This window comes from Chinchilla lanigera, unplaced genomic scaffold, assembly GCF_000276665.1.
Source record: "Chinchilla lanigera isolate Chin_1 unplaced genomic scaffold, ChiLan1.0 scaffold00223, whole genome shotgun sequence".
In the NCBI taxonomy this organism is placed as follows: domain Eukaryota; kingdom Metazoa; phylum Chordata; class Mammalia; order Rodentia; family Chinchillidae; genus Chinchilla; species Chinchilla lanigera.
The window spans coordinates 153,435-167,816 of record NW_004955624.1 but is presented as its reverse complement, the minus strand read 5'-3'; positions in this window follow the sequence as shown (position 1 = coordinate 167,816).

Below are 14,382 nucleotides of genomic sequence, written 5' to 3'. Positions count from 1 at the left end.
TATCACTTCCTTTGCTCCCGCCTCCCCCGCTCACTTCTCCCCTGATGTCACAGCAGCCTTTCTGCGCATGTCTCACTGCACTGTTCTCCAAGTTCACCTTTCAGCTTGGTCCTCCTCTTTTCTCTCCATTTCTGTGAGGCTTATAGCTTTTTCCTTGTTTGGAGAATCCAAGCCAAGTGACAGTGTGTGCTCAAAACAGTAGGCCCTGATGAGGGTCAGGTGTGTGCAGTCAGGGAGCATCCCCTGCCCTGTGGTGCTGATCAGGTCTGTCTAGTGGTTTCCTCTCCATAAAGTGAAGCCAAGCAGAGCGTGCATTTTCCCAGAGAATCAGGAACTGAAGTGTTCACGACTCTCTGGGAAGCGTGTATGGTAACTTGGCTAGGAAACCTTTCTCAGACTCTAGAGATCTGAACTTTCTGCACACTTGACTTTGGGGGAATTCTCCCCAAATAATTAAATGTGAATCTGACTTTTAATTAGTGAGTCCTGTCCCTTTTAAACCCTTTGTCATAGGGCAGCACTATCTCCTGGTCTTTAAAATTTATTTCATCAGCAGTTTACTCGCCATTCCCAATTCCTAATTTTGATTATTCTGTCCTCTTTTCATTTCCCTCTGGACTCTCTATCTTGCAACTGCTTTCTTCAAGTTTAAGATACATTTTGGCAATTGAAAAAAACTTCCAGTCACACTTTGCTATGCAGGTTAGGGTTTTATTCCCTGTACTGCAAATCTCCATGGTGATGCACTTCTATGTAGTTACGTACCTACTGATATCTGATAGTGCACAGTCAATGGGATGGGATATAGAGCATGTCCTTCATCATAGAAAGTTCTGCTAGGCCCACTGGTCTACCTCTGGTTTTATTCTAATTGAAATGCTTGAATAATTCATTGCTTTCACAGTATTAATATCTTTTTATATATATTGTCATAATTTTTAATTATAATCTTAACTGTGTAGGATAATTCCTTTTATGCTTTACTAAAGTCCCTTCTGAATATTAGTAGGTTGAATGTAAAATATTTTCCAGGGAATATGTTTTGAAGTTCATTGTTTTTGTAAATTTACACAATTGAACATATCATATCACTTTAACTTATTAAATTCAAAATTTCAAAATGTTAGGGGCGGGGGATTTAGCTCAGCGGCAAAGCGCCTGCCTGGCAAGCGCAAGGTCGTGGATTCTGTTCCCGGTACCGGAGAAAAACCAAAAAAAAAAAAAAAAAAAAAAAAAAATTTTCAAAAAGTTATTCTAGTGTATTTAGTGGATATAGCCAAGTCCCTTTTCTTATTTTACTGTTTGTGTCTTCTGCAATGAGCATTGTTTAGTAGTTTTGTTTTATTGGCTTTATAAATTTTGCATATACTCTTCTTAAAGATCTGAGTACTTGCTTCATCCTTTCACACCAACTACTAGGACATAGGATACTTTAAGCTGTGACATAATATATTATTCTGTAAGGCATATATAATGCAAATCATGTCATATTATACTTGTGTGTCTAATATCTTTCATGTAATATTATAGTCTCATGTGCATCCATTTTTCTCATGTATGAGTCAAGTTTGACTTTATTGGAGGTCTGTGGTCTAATGTGTTTCAGTGTATCTATAATCTATTAAAATATTTTTATTTAATCCTTCTTTAGTTAGAGTTCATTCACATTATCACCTTTGTATTTGTAGAGTTTTTGTGGAATTACCTGTTTCTGAATTTATCTGGACTTCTGTATTTTATTTCAGGTGTAAAAATTTTGGAAATTTCAATCAAATGGTTTTGGATTTGCCAAATGGTTTTACATTTCTACTGTGAAAATGGACATTTATTTATTTTTTTTATTTATTTTACAACATTTATCAGCTTCTATTCAATACTTGCGTGAACATGTAATTCATTTCATCACATTCATGTAGAATCATCTCAAAATATATCAGAGATAATATTGCCTTGATTATTGCTCTGTAAATTTTCTAATCTTAATTCTATTGTGCTTTAGGTTTTTCTTAGTTATTGCTTTGTATTTCCTGATTTTTATTTAGCTGTGTTCTCTTCAAACAAGTAGATTGAAAACAAGTTCATTTAAGTGTCATGTGAAAGCAAGAAGTCTTGCTTGCTCACACTTAGGTCTTTTAAATATAGGAGAATTTGGAGAACTTGGAGACATGTTTGTATAATTTCATCAAGAAGAATCCCTGATGTACTGCTTCTCAGACACTTGCTGCTAGTGTTGATTCCTCACTCTTACAAACGTGGTGATAGTTGGCTTGTGTAGTTATTTGCAGTGTCCTCAAGAATATGTGGGTACATCATTCTTGTTTTCTTTTTCTTTTTGTTTTTGTTTTGTTTTTGGTAATTTTTCCAGTACCGGGAATCGAACTCACGACCTTGCACTTGATAGGCAGACGCTGTGCCGCTGAGCTAAATCCCCAGCCCCATATCATTCTTTTTGAATGAGCAGCTTCCCTGTCACACATATGAGAATTTTCCCTACTTTATATAGGCACATGTGTATGACCCCAGTTCCCTGTTTCTTGCCTCAGTCAGCATCTACACTATTTTACTTGATGGAAAGAAACAATGACAATATTTAAACTTATTGTGAAGACACAGTGATAAATGCAACATATTCAAATGAATTTCTGAATTTTTGTCGAAATAATGAGTTTAAAGGAGTACAGTTTTCACTTTTAAGAGAGCCTTCTGTACAGATATATTTCATAACCAATAACGTAGATCTCTACACAAAGCAATCTCACGTGTTTTAGTTGGAATCACTTAACTGCGGAAAATATAGGCTGACTTTTGAAAATTAGGTAAAGTGCTACCTTTTGGAATGGATTCAGAAATGTTGGTGGGTAATCAATTTAAATATGTTATCTAATAGTTTGGATTAATTTATGTGTAATTATTTGGGTCAAGGGAACTATGTTATCAGTTTTATGCTGAAATAAAAACCAGTATGTTCTATAAACCATCTGCATGTGATCGGATTTGAACATCTAAAATATAAAGACATAGAGCAAATGGAGCCATTAGTGTCCTCTATCCAATATGACTCTTGCTGAAGAAGATCAGAGCACTCTCTGTGCTTAGTGAAGGGCAGTGAGAATCACAAGCAAAAGAGCAGATGTACAAGCTACACAGCCAAGTTGGAGAACAAACCCTAGAGACATTTTGCTCTCACAATTCTAACTCCAACATTATGAGAAATTTCAGTATAGTCCATTAATTTGTAGCACTTTGAATCAATAGCCATTGTGACATTTTAAAGAGCACAAAATGATACACTAGATTTAGCATTACCCACTCTTTTGATAAAGACAAAGAAAATGTGTGAGTTTTAGCAGATGGCCATATGATAAGCAATCTGTAAAGTTCAAAGAAGCAATATTTTCTGAATCTCATAATGATGTTTAAAAATACAGTGAAAGTATCGGGGAGTAGTGAGCATGTAGTTAGCCCGTGCTCACAGAATCAGTCATGGCTATATGGAAGGCCCTGCTTTAGGGGCCTAACACTGAGAAGTCGCATATGTATACAGATGAGAAACCATGAAATGACATAATCATGCAAAATTCAAGTATTTTCTAAAAATGACTCATGTTTATCATTTGTTGGGCAGAGCAGTATGTCAGTGTGTATAAAAATAGATATTTTTTATCCATTCATCAGAGGACAAACATATAGACATTTCCCAGGATTTTGATATTAAAAATTGTGCTGCTGGGGGCTGGGGATTTGTAGCTCACCAGCACAGCGCCTGCCTGGCAAGCACGAGATCATGAGTTCAATTCCCAGTACCAGAAATAAATAAATAAATAAATAAAATAAAATAAAATAAATAGAATGAAAAAGAAGAATTGTGCTGCCGTAAACATGGGCATGCATACATCACTGAAGTATGATGTTTTCAATGCCTATGGGATGATATTAAGAAGAAGAATATGTTCGTCAAATGTAATTCCTACCTTTGGGACCACTATACAGTTTTACCTAGTGTTATTCTTAGATCACAGAACCAAGCAATCTCTGAGATGTGCTCCTTTCTCCCCCAACCCTCATCAGCATTTGTCGTTGTTTATTTTCTAAACTGTAACCATTTTGCCAGAGTGACATGGAATCAGAGTTTTATTAAGTACCATTTCTCAAGTGGCTGGCAGTGTTGAAATATTTATTTTGTTTTTATTGATTTTTATTTCTGCATTAGAGAAATATTTATTCATTTCAGATTACAAAATTTAAGGGGAACTTCTATTTCCAAATTTCTACTTTGTTTGAGGCTTTATATATGTTAGATGTGATTCCTTTTACTCAGGAGTAGCTGGCAATTTTTTTTTTTTTTTTTTTTTGCATTGTACGTAGGTTGTTTCTTCACTCTGTTAGTGTTGTCATTTGTTGTGTAGAAACTTTGTAATATGATAGGCTCACTTGGTGATGCTTTGTGGTATTTATGTTCAACCTTTGTATTGTTTAAAAAAATCCTTATCCTGTTCGTATGTCTGCAAGAGTTTTACCTATTTTGTCCCTGCAGGTGAAATATTTCTGTTCTAATGTTTAAATCTCTCATCCATTTTGATTTTAGTTTGGTAGATGGTGAGAGAGGTGGGTTCAACTTTCAACATGTGGACAGTCGGGTTTCCCACACCAGTTGCTAAAGAGGCTCTCTTTCCACCAGCAAAGGGATTTGGTCCCTTTTTCGTAAATAGCAGAATTGTGTCAGGCTAGCGTTTTATCTATGCCATCTGTTCTGATCCACTGAGGCATAGGTATGTTTTATAAACAATACCACGCTGTTTTTCTCAGTGTGGCCTTGTAGTATAACTTGAATCAAGGACTGTGCTGCCCCCAGCATTACCATTGTGCTTATTGTAGGCTTCTTCTCATTCTACACGAATTTGAGGATTGCCTTCTCCAGTTCTGTAAGGAAGATTATTGATATTTTAAGAGGATTTACACTAAATCAAAGTAACAATTTTTGAAGCATAACAATTTTGACTATGTTGTTTCTGACAGATCAGGAATATGGGATATATTTCCAGATTCCTCTTCTATGTTTTTTTCAGGGTGCAATACTTTGCATTGTACAGTTCTTTCACTTTTTATGTTATGGTAATTCCTAAGTATGTCATTTTCTTGGTGTAAATGTGAAGTGTAATTTTCCCTAATTCCCCTGCCTTTGAGTTTGTTGTGTACAGGGACCCTACTGATTTCTGAGTGTTATGTGCATATTCTCCTACATTATCAAGGGTGGTTGTCAGTACTGGAAATCCTTCGGTGGAGTTCTTGATGTTCTCTATGGAGAGGATCTTGTTCTCAGCGAATAGTGAGAGTTTAAATTCTCCCATTCCTACTCATATTAGTTTTATTTCTTTCTGTTGTCCTGTCATACTTCCTAATATTTCAAGAACTATGTTAAACTCGTGGTTATATTTCCCATCATAACTTGATCCTGATTTTAGTGGGAACAGTTTCACAATTGCTATATTTAGTGTGCTTTGGCCAGTGGTTTCTCAGAGGTGGCTTATGTCTCGTTGACATAAAGACTTTCTATACCAATTTCCTCTGGGATTTTTTTATGTGAATGGCTGCTGCACTTTGTCAAATGCATTATGTGTGTCTATTAATGTAATCATGTGGATTTAAACTTTGGCATATTGCATGAAATATTTTACATTTATTGATTTGAGTTTGTTGGATCATCTTTGGATCCCTTGAATGATATTTGAGCTTCTTGAAGATTGACTACATTCTGGTTGTCAGTACCTCTGATAATTTTTGGTTTGTGTGTTCATTAAAGAGAAAGGTCCATAGGGCTCTTGTTTCCTTTCATCATTTTCTGGCTTTGGAGACACGATAACACTTTATTCAGAAATGACATTGGGAGGACTGCTTCCCTTTAATTTTCATTAAAGCCCTTGAGGAGTACTGACTTTAGATCTTCTCATGAGTAGCTGTAGAATTCAGCTCTGACTTTGTCAGGGCATGTGCTTTTCTTAGTAAGTAGTTATTTTATTACGTCTTCAATTTCCCTGACTACTACTGGCTTATTTAAATATTCATATCACTTTTTCAGTTTTGGTAGTACCAAAGTGTCTAGGAATTTATCTCTTTACTGTGAATTTTGTATTTTATTAGAGTTAAGGATCTCAAAGTAGATAGTGATATTCTTATGGATTTCAGCAAAATGTGTTATGATTTCAGATGAGCTAAGTTTACATAATGGTTTGAATATTGTGTTTAAAGTTTCAAAGACATAAATCTTTGTTTCACTGATTCTTTGTATTGGTTTTCAATCTCAATTTCATTAACTTCTGTCATACTCATTATGATTTCCTTCCTCATATGATCTTTGGATTTTGATTGTTTTTAGCTTTTTTAGAAATTTGAGCTGTGCAGTTAGGTCATGAATATAATGTTTTTCTATTTTTCAGATGTGGGAATTCACTTCTATATACTTCCTTATGAAGCCTGCTTTCACTGTAGTCCATAGATTCTGGAATATCATGCTAACATTATTATTTGATGAAAAAATGTCTAAGTTCTACTTTAAAGTAATGTGTGATTTATTGATTAGTAAAGAGGCTATCATTTAGCTTTCATATGTTTGCATAGGTTATCTGGTATCTTTTGCACTTGACTTATACTTGCATTGCACTGTGATCCTCAAGAAAGTTTTGCAGTGTTCATTTGGAGGTTATACATTTCTCAAAGTTTCCTTTTCATGGAAATGTCTTATTTCACAATCAATTTTAAGGGAAAAATTTGAACAATACGTATGTTGAGATTGAAAGACGATATCTTCTAGGGCTTGAAATGCTTCACTCTTCATTGTCTTGGCCTTTATACTTCCTACGGAGAAGTCTGCTGGGATTCTAATGTGTTTAACTGAGTATATGATTTGTTGTCTTTGAAAAATGCTATCAAGATTTTGTTTCTGAAATGGTCTTCTGAATTTTGAATATAATGTGGCAGAGAGACATTCTCTTTTCTTCAAGTCTTTTTGATGTTCTACATACCTGCATTGTCTGTAAGTTTATTTTTCTCTACACTTGGGGGGTTTTTTGCAAATATTTCTGGAATTTTTCTAAGCCATTTTTCTAATCTTCAAATGTTTAACATATTATATTAATTATTTCATTAGTCTTCCTTTCATGATCTTCCCATTTTTGAATTTTTCATATCCTCTTGCTATTTGTAAGTATCTTTGAATACTTGGAGCTTCAAAGGCATTCTATTCTAGTTCTGAAATTGTGTCCTCATATTCATCTGCACTGCTTTCTACAATTAAATTTTGATTTTGAGTCTCTTGGGTTGATAATTCCAACCTTTACTACAGAATAATTTTTTGTAAACTGGCCATTCATACTTTGTATCATCTTATTTAAATCATGTAACCACTAATTTATATCTCATGAGACGTCTAGTTTATTCTTGTTATTACTTTCATTTTAGGTTTAGTTAGATATTCTCTAATCTTGCTGAATACCATTCTGAGTCATTTCCTAACCAAGTCTCATGCTGTCCAGAAATTCAGTAGTGTGGCTTGTAGCATAACACTTTGGTTCATGAACAATTCTGTTATCTAGAAAGTTTTGTTCATAAACAAATCCATTTGCCAAAATTTTGCTTCAGTTTCCAAACTCTAGATTGGGTGACAAATATGAATCACAGCCATCTTCCCCACTTCAACAAAATTCCGCTGTCTTACCCTAAAGTGTAAAACAATGTAAATTCTTAATCCTGTTTCTGTGGCAGTGTCCAATCCAGCCATGGCTGTGTCCACTGTTAGACAAAAGAGCCTTTCCGTGGTCAGATCTGTGCTGCATAATCACCAACAAGCCAGCAGCAGGAATACAGCGAGATGCTGGTTAGAAGAAAAAGGCAGAAGGAAGTTAAAACGTAAATATATATATGAATAGTGGCAATGACTGTACTTCTGTTGTCTGATGGTGTATTGAAATGAACAGTTAATGCTCACAATTTTTTATGTTCTGATCGACTTTGCATGTTTGTGTCTGGTGGTCTGAGCAACAGATTTGAAGGTAACAGTAGACAATGGAACTACAATGGTGAACTCCTACTGTCTTGTCTAGTGAAACACTGTATTACTTCTAATGTTTTACTGAAGAATTATTTTCTTAGTCTCTTTAGTGGTTTGAGCAATCTTTCATTCTTACATCTGATAATCTGAGGAATGTAGTTGAGTATAGTGATGTGCAATGTAACAACCACTGTTGATTGGTATTAATTTGTCTTGAGACCCTGTATCACTTTGAATGCTCTTGCTTTGATTTGTCTATGTTCATGATACTGGTATGCTGCTAGAGTTCTAATTTTTCTTTGTTTGTTTCCCATGTACTACTCTCTTTAAAATAAAAAAAAATCCAAAAGAATGAGAGAAGGCAAATATCAAATAAAACATGTAAAACTCAGATGTATGTAAATCTTCTACTGATGATTCTTACATTGGACATCAGTATGGGACTAACAGTGCAGATAAATTTTAATAGAGTTCTCAGTGGACTGCATGCTTCTGTCAGTATTCTGCACTTCTGTATGTAACTGACCACATAAAACAGAGAACAGAGAATATCTACAGCATATTTTCTGACCTCATGTGAGAAAACCAAATGAAATAAATGTGCACTGGGCATTGCTCAGCTACCTTCTAATAAGTGGTCCTTGGCTGGATTCTTTGCCACATTCACTCTAGCTCTTTCACCCAAATTTGAGCCTCTTGCTCTGTACCCTTCAGTTTTCAAGCTTTGGATGGGTTCTCTCTTCTTCTATCACCTGAGCAGATACAGCCCATGCCCCTAGGACTGCTGCCCTAGACTATACCCCAAGCAGGGCTACTGCAGTTCTTGTATCAGCACGCTCAGCATCCTGCCTGGCTACTATGAGCATAAACAGTCCCATTATGACCTGAACTGCATGCCCTTCCTCAGAAAGATCTAGGCTCTTCAGGTTGAGCATCTAACAAGATGACCAGAGATGGGTATTTCTTTGGCAGAGACCATAGCCTTTTGAACATCGTCTAAGGATTCCAGGCCACTAGGTAGGTCCCATGTGCACATCAATCCCAGCCTGCACAGCTAGTTTCCCACCCCTGGTCCTCTGTACGTTTATCCAAAAGTCCTCTGAGTCATTCCTTCCTCAGATCACCCCAACTTTCCAACCTTTCGTCTGCAACCTACAGTCTCCTGTACCTCCATCTCTGGTCCTTCCTCTCTGGGGCTTCCATTCTTACCTGGTTCATCCTTCACACACTTCCCCTGGCTTCAGAGCAATTTCTTCCTTCAAAGGTTCCTGCAAACACCCATGGGACACAGCACAGCTGGTGACTTTCTCCTGTAGGTTCTGGATGTTGCCAAGCATCCCCCAGTCGCTGTCTGCTTCCCCCAAGGCCTCAAACCCTTGTCATGTTTTGGCCAGCACACACGGTTCAATCCAGCAAGCCTCAGGTCCAGTTGTCTCTGCTAGTTTCCCTCTGTCACTTATGGATCTCTCTTGTAGGCAGATACTGCACAGATACTCAGGCTCGAGGAAAAAGAGGAAAGTGAGAGAAGCAAGTGGTTGCATTTCCTTAGAAACACACAGGTACCAGTTCCAAAGCCAGGAGTTTACTACCATGATCAGGCAGCCCACAGCATTTCACTTACAAAGACATTACCTCTGTGAGTAGAATAAAGATAAGTGATAATTCATCACCCTGAGCCCGAAAGAGGGTTCAAAAGGGCCATACAAAGACATAAAGTCCAACGCAGAGGCCACATGTTCAGGAATTTTGAATCTCCCCTATTTCAGACGTGTGTGTTACGTTGAAACTCACTATCAGGAGCCAGGGATAGAGCTCAGTGTTACAAGCACCTGCCTGGTGAGTGCAAGGTCTTAGGTTTTATCACTGGTACACAAAAAGAGCCTGAGTATGACTTGGAGACTTCAGTCCACCCCATTCCTATATTGTTATACTGGACTGAACATCTGGGAAAATCATCAGGTTGGTGGTCACAGCACTAACAGCACACCTCTCTTCACAGGCTGACCCTCCATCAGGCTTGATTCACTTCAGCCCTGCTCAGGTCCTTCTGCACCTGATTTTTTCTTCCTGCCAGGCCCCAAGTCCCTCCATTTGTGCCATTCAACTTACACCCATCTGCGTGTCCATGCACCGTATTTAGTTGTATCTCCTCCATTCTTTGTGTCCCTCTGTATTTCTTCTGAGTACTTCCACAGAACACATTCAGGTCCCCACCTTTAGTTGGGCTCAGCCATCTGAGGGTTCCTCACTGCAGGTTCATTGCCCTCCACCCTCCGCGGTACCTGTGCTGCCTCTTCAGGCCCCTGTGCTCCTCCTGCCATGCCACCTTTCCTTCCATCTTTAATCAGGGCCTCCTGCCTTTGCATTTCCCTGGGCTTCCTTCCATCCATGTGTTATCTCACAGACCTGGCTCATGGCTCGCTGCCCATCCTTGCATCCCTCCACAGCTTTTCTGTCCCTCTCACCTCCCGGTTGTCTGCACAACTCCTGGTTCTCCTCACCCCACCCCTCCACAGTTCCTAAATGCTGACCTCACATTCCTGCAGTCCCTCCCCCTGGCTCCTGGTGGGGCTCATTCTCCTTCAACACTCAGACCTACAACTTGGAAGGGCCATCTCTCATACCCTCTGTACCCTACATTAACTGCGAGAACCACACAGAAGCCTGCTTGTGGAGGGTGTAAATTCCCAAGGTCCTGATTTTATGAGAATGGAAGGACAGGGGTTCTGGGTGTGTTTGTGTCTCTGTCATTGGAAAATCCAGCTCATTTCCTAGAGCCAATCTCAACTCTGCCTCTCTAGGGGTGTCTTTGCTGCAGTTACACAGGGATAGTGCCGGTTCCTTAAAAGATGTAGCTTGGGTTGTTGGTCATATCGTGGCCCTTTACAGGCTCTTTCTTAAAAGTTTTAGTCACCTGAGTTTTCATTCTGTGGTTCATACACTTGTTAAACATTCTTGGATAAAAGTCTTCTATTTGTTTTTTTTTTTGGTTTTTCTCCGGTACCGGGAACCGAACTCACGACCTTGCACTTGCCAGGCAGGTACTTTTGCCGCTGAGCTAAGTCCCCAGCCCCCAAAAGTCTTCTATTGTTTAATTATTTGCCTTCTGGTGCATGACCAAGTAGGCATGAGGAATTTATGTGGGCTGCGTCCTTACTCACTAGATTACTGTTATGAGAATAGGGTCTGTGGGAACTTGGGATTCATATGTGTTATGAGTTTAATAAAAATATAAATGCATAGGACTACACTGGACTTTCAGATTTTAATATTGATCCTATACTCTAGGATTTCAAGAATAGTAGTCAATGTAACTTTTAAAGGAACAAAGTTTAATTAATGAGTTATCAGCATGGTTTTGCAGTGATATCACTTGCATTACTTTAACACCCATGATGTTTGAAAGACAGATAACTGACCAGGAGCCCCACATTTATGCTTCACTTAAATACTGTGCTCAGCACATTAACAGTGCTCTGAGACATGAAAAATGATGGTCAACTGAACTACACTGTATTCCTGCTAGACACACCTCATAACATTGTTTGTACTTTGGTGTTGATTCAGTAGGGAGCAAATACCAAAAAAAGTGACAGAGTACAACTCAGCAATAATATCTACTTTCAAGAAGGGGAATTAATGACCTTTTGCATGCAGAAAATATTCTCATACTAACTCCAGGAAAGTTTTGCAACGTGAAAATCACCCATCAATTTAGACGCTGCTGATTCCTGAGTGCTCCCTGAACTTTGCAAGAAACACAGAAACTTTTGACACCAGGACAACTTACAAATATTTATGGAGTATTGAGGGCCAGGTATACAGTTTACAGGACCTCTCTGCCAACCACAGTGAATTCTTGGTTCTCCAATAAACCTAGGTACTATTTCTGTGGAACTGTTAAGGCACTGACACACTTTTATGGCTTTCATATAACCTGAGCATCTTCTGTGACCGCTTGTGGATGTAGAAAGCTTTCCAGAGCCTTTGGCAGCCAAAACGCTGTATCCTACATATGACCAAGACATTCTGGTCTGCACATGCATTTGAAATATCTGGAAAATGAAAGGAATCCCTCACAAGTCATGTTGTGAGGCTTGCAGTGCCTTGGCACAAAATCCAGTGAGTGTATATAACACAAAAGCAGAGAAAACTTTTGCCCATTAACTCATGAAAAATTCCAGAAAATAATATTAGCCAATTGAAACCAGGAATGTCTAAAAAGAATAAAACTATTTTTGCATTTGGTAGACTTTGCAAGTGAAGACATTGGAGCCCAGAAATGTCACACAAAAAAGTTTTGTCCAATGACCATGTGTTGCACAACTTTGATAAACTAGGTAACTAATTAGTTCTAAAAGCTTTTGAGTGGAATATACCTTTCTTTCTACATAGATGATCATGTCAGTAAATGAACAGACTTACTTCAAAAAATAAAAAGTCTTGAAACTTTTAACATGCTCCTTATTTTCAAGTACACTAGAAGATATAATACAAGTCCATGAACCTTGTGAATCAATCTGCAATGACAATCTTATAGTCAAGTTTGGTTGTAGAGACAACCTCCTGTCTCAGCTTCCTGAGTGACAGAAACTGCAGGCTTACACCACTTAACAATTCTTTCTGCATTCTCCCTTTCCTTTTTTTCTGCATTATCTTTTTTCTCTTTTTTCTTTTTTTGTACTGGGGATTGAACTCAGAGCCTATGCGTACGAGGCAAGCACTTTACCACTAAACTACATCCCCAGCCCCTTTCCTTTTCTTTGGCACTCTTGCTTTGCATTATTTGGGATTTTCTCAAGGGTCTCTCTTCCAATTATCTTCTCTCAATTTTTCAACTCTTTCTGTCACAACTTAAAATATTTGAGCTTATAATAATTTTCCCCATACTATTCTTCCAGTGATAATTATTTAGGTTTGCTAGTGGGGAGTGAACCTGCAGTCTTTGTGCTGTAGCAGGAAATGCCCCTTTCAGTTTGTTGGTTGCCCAGATAACAGTTCCTGCTCATCCTGTCTCTCAGGAAAGGCTGGTCACAGTGATGCACAGCTGGGCACCATGATGCTCATTGCACGAACTAGCTGGCAATTGTCAATCATTCTGCCTCTGTGCTTCCCGAGTGCTTCTCTCATAGAAGACCTAGACCCCTGAGATCAGGGCCTGATATTCTGGGAGGGATGATGATTCATGCCCATCTATGTAATTAAACCTGCTTCCAAGTCCTGGGTGTCTTTTCCTTGTTTTTGCTTGCCCTTGCAGTACCAGGCTACACCCCAGCCCCTTTGCTGTGTTTTATGTTGAGACATGGTCTCCCTAAGTCACTATGCTGTCCTGCTGATGTCAAACCTGTGATCCACCAGGCCACCCTTCCAGAGTCCTTGGACTGCAATTGTCCAACTGAACACCTGCCTGGCAATTGGATTCTACCATCTTACATTTACTTCAGTGTTAGTGGTGGTTGCCGTCACATGCTTCCTGATAATAGGTTAAGATTCAAACTATACATGAATGCCAAAAAATTCAGTGACACAAGATTGTAGAATGAATATAGGACGTGTACTAAACATCTTTCCCTTTACTGGGACGCTACCACAACAGGGAAAAATTGAAGGAGAAGAGGCTTAATTTGGTTTGTAGTTTCAGAGGGTTTGGTCCATGGATGACTCCAAGGCTCAAACATTTTGGAGAGCTGGGGCAAATGCAAGCTGTTCACTGAATGAGGTCTGGAAGCACAGCAGGGAAACACAACCAGGGAGGAACGAACGCAGAGTGACCCAGGCGAGGCCTCCGTGAATGACGCATACTCCCTCAGACTGTGCTGTGCTCAGGCCCTGGGCTGTTCTTAATCCAGTCACCTCCGCAGAGCACGGGTAAGAGGCAGAATCCGCCTTCTGCTCTGAGAAACCGCAGTCCCGTTCTCACACAGTTCTTCATCTCTCACTGCAGGCACGGGCAACACATCAGATAAATGAATAATGGCAAGGGATGGCTCTACAATTCTCCACGTTACCTGTTCCGTATTTTAAAACATTTTAATATATATGCAGATTGCATTCGTTTACCCCATAAGACTCTCTTAGCTAACTGATAAAAAGTTGGGAGATTTGGTCTATTTGGTTTTTTTTTTTTAACAGAGTCCATTTGTCTGTGACTTGGGCTCTGAGAATCATTTTGGCGGGTCTTTTAAATTTTGATACAGGGAGCACTAGCTACTGCTCACACTCATCATATTGTTATGATACTGTGTTTTCCTTTTTCACAGTAGCAAATAGAGTTCTCTTTTATACTTTCTCAGTAATATCCACATGTATTACATGATGCTAAATATAAACATTTTAAA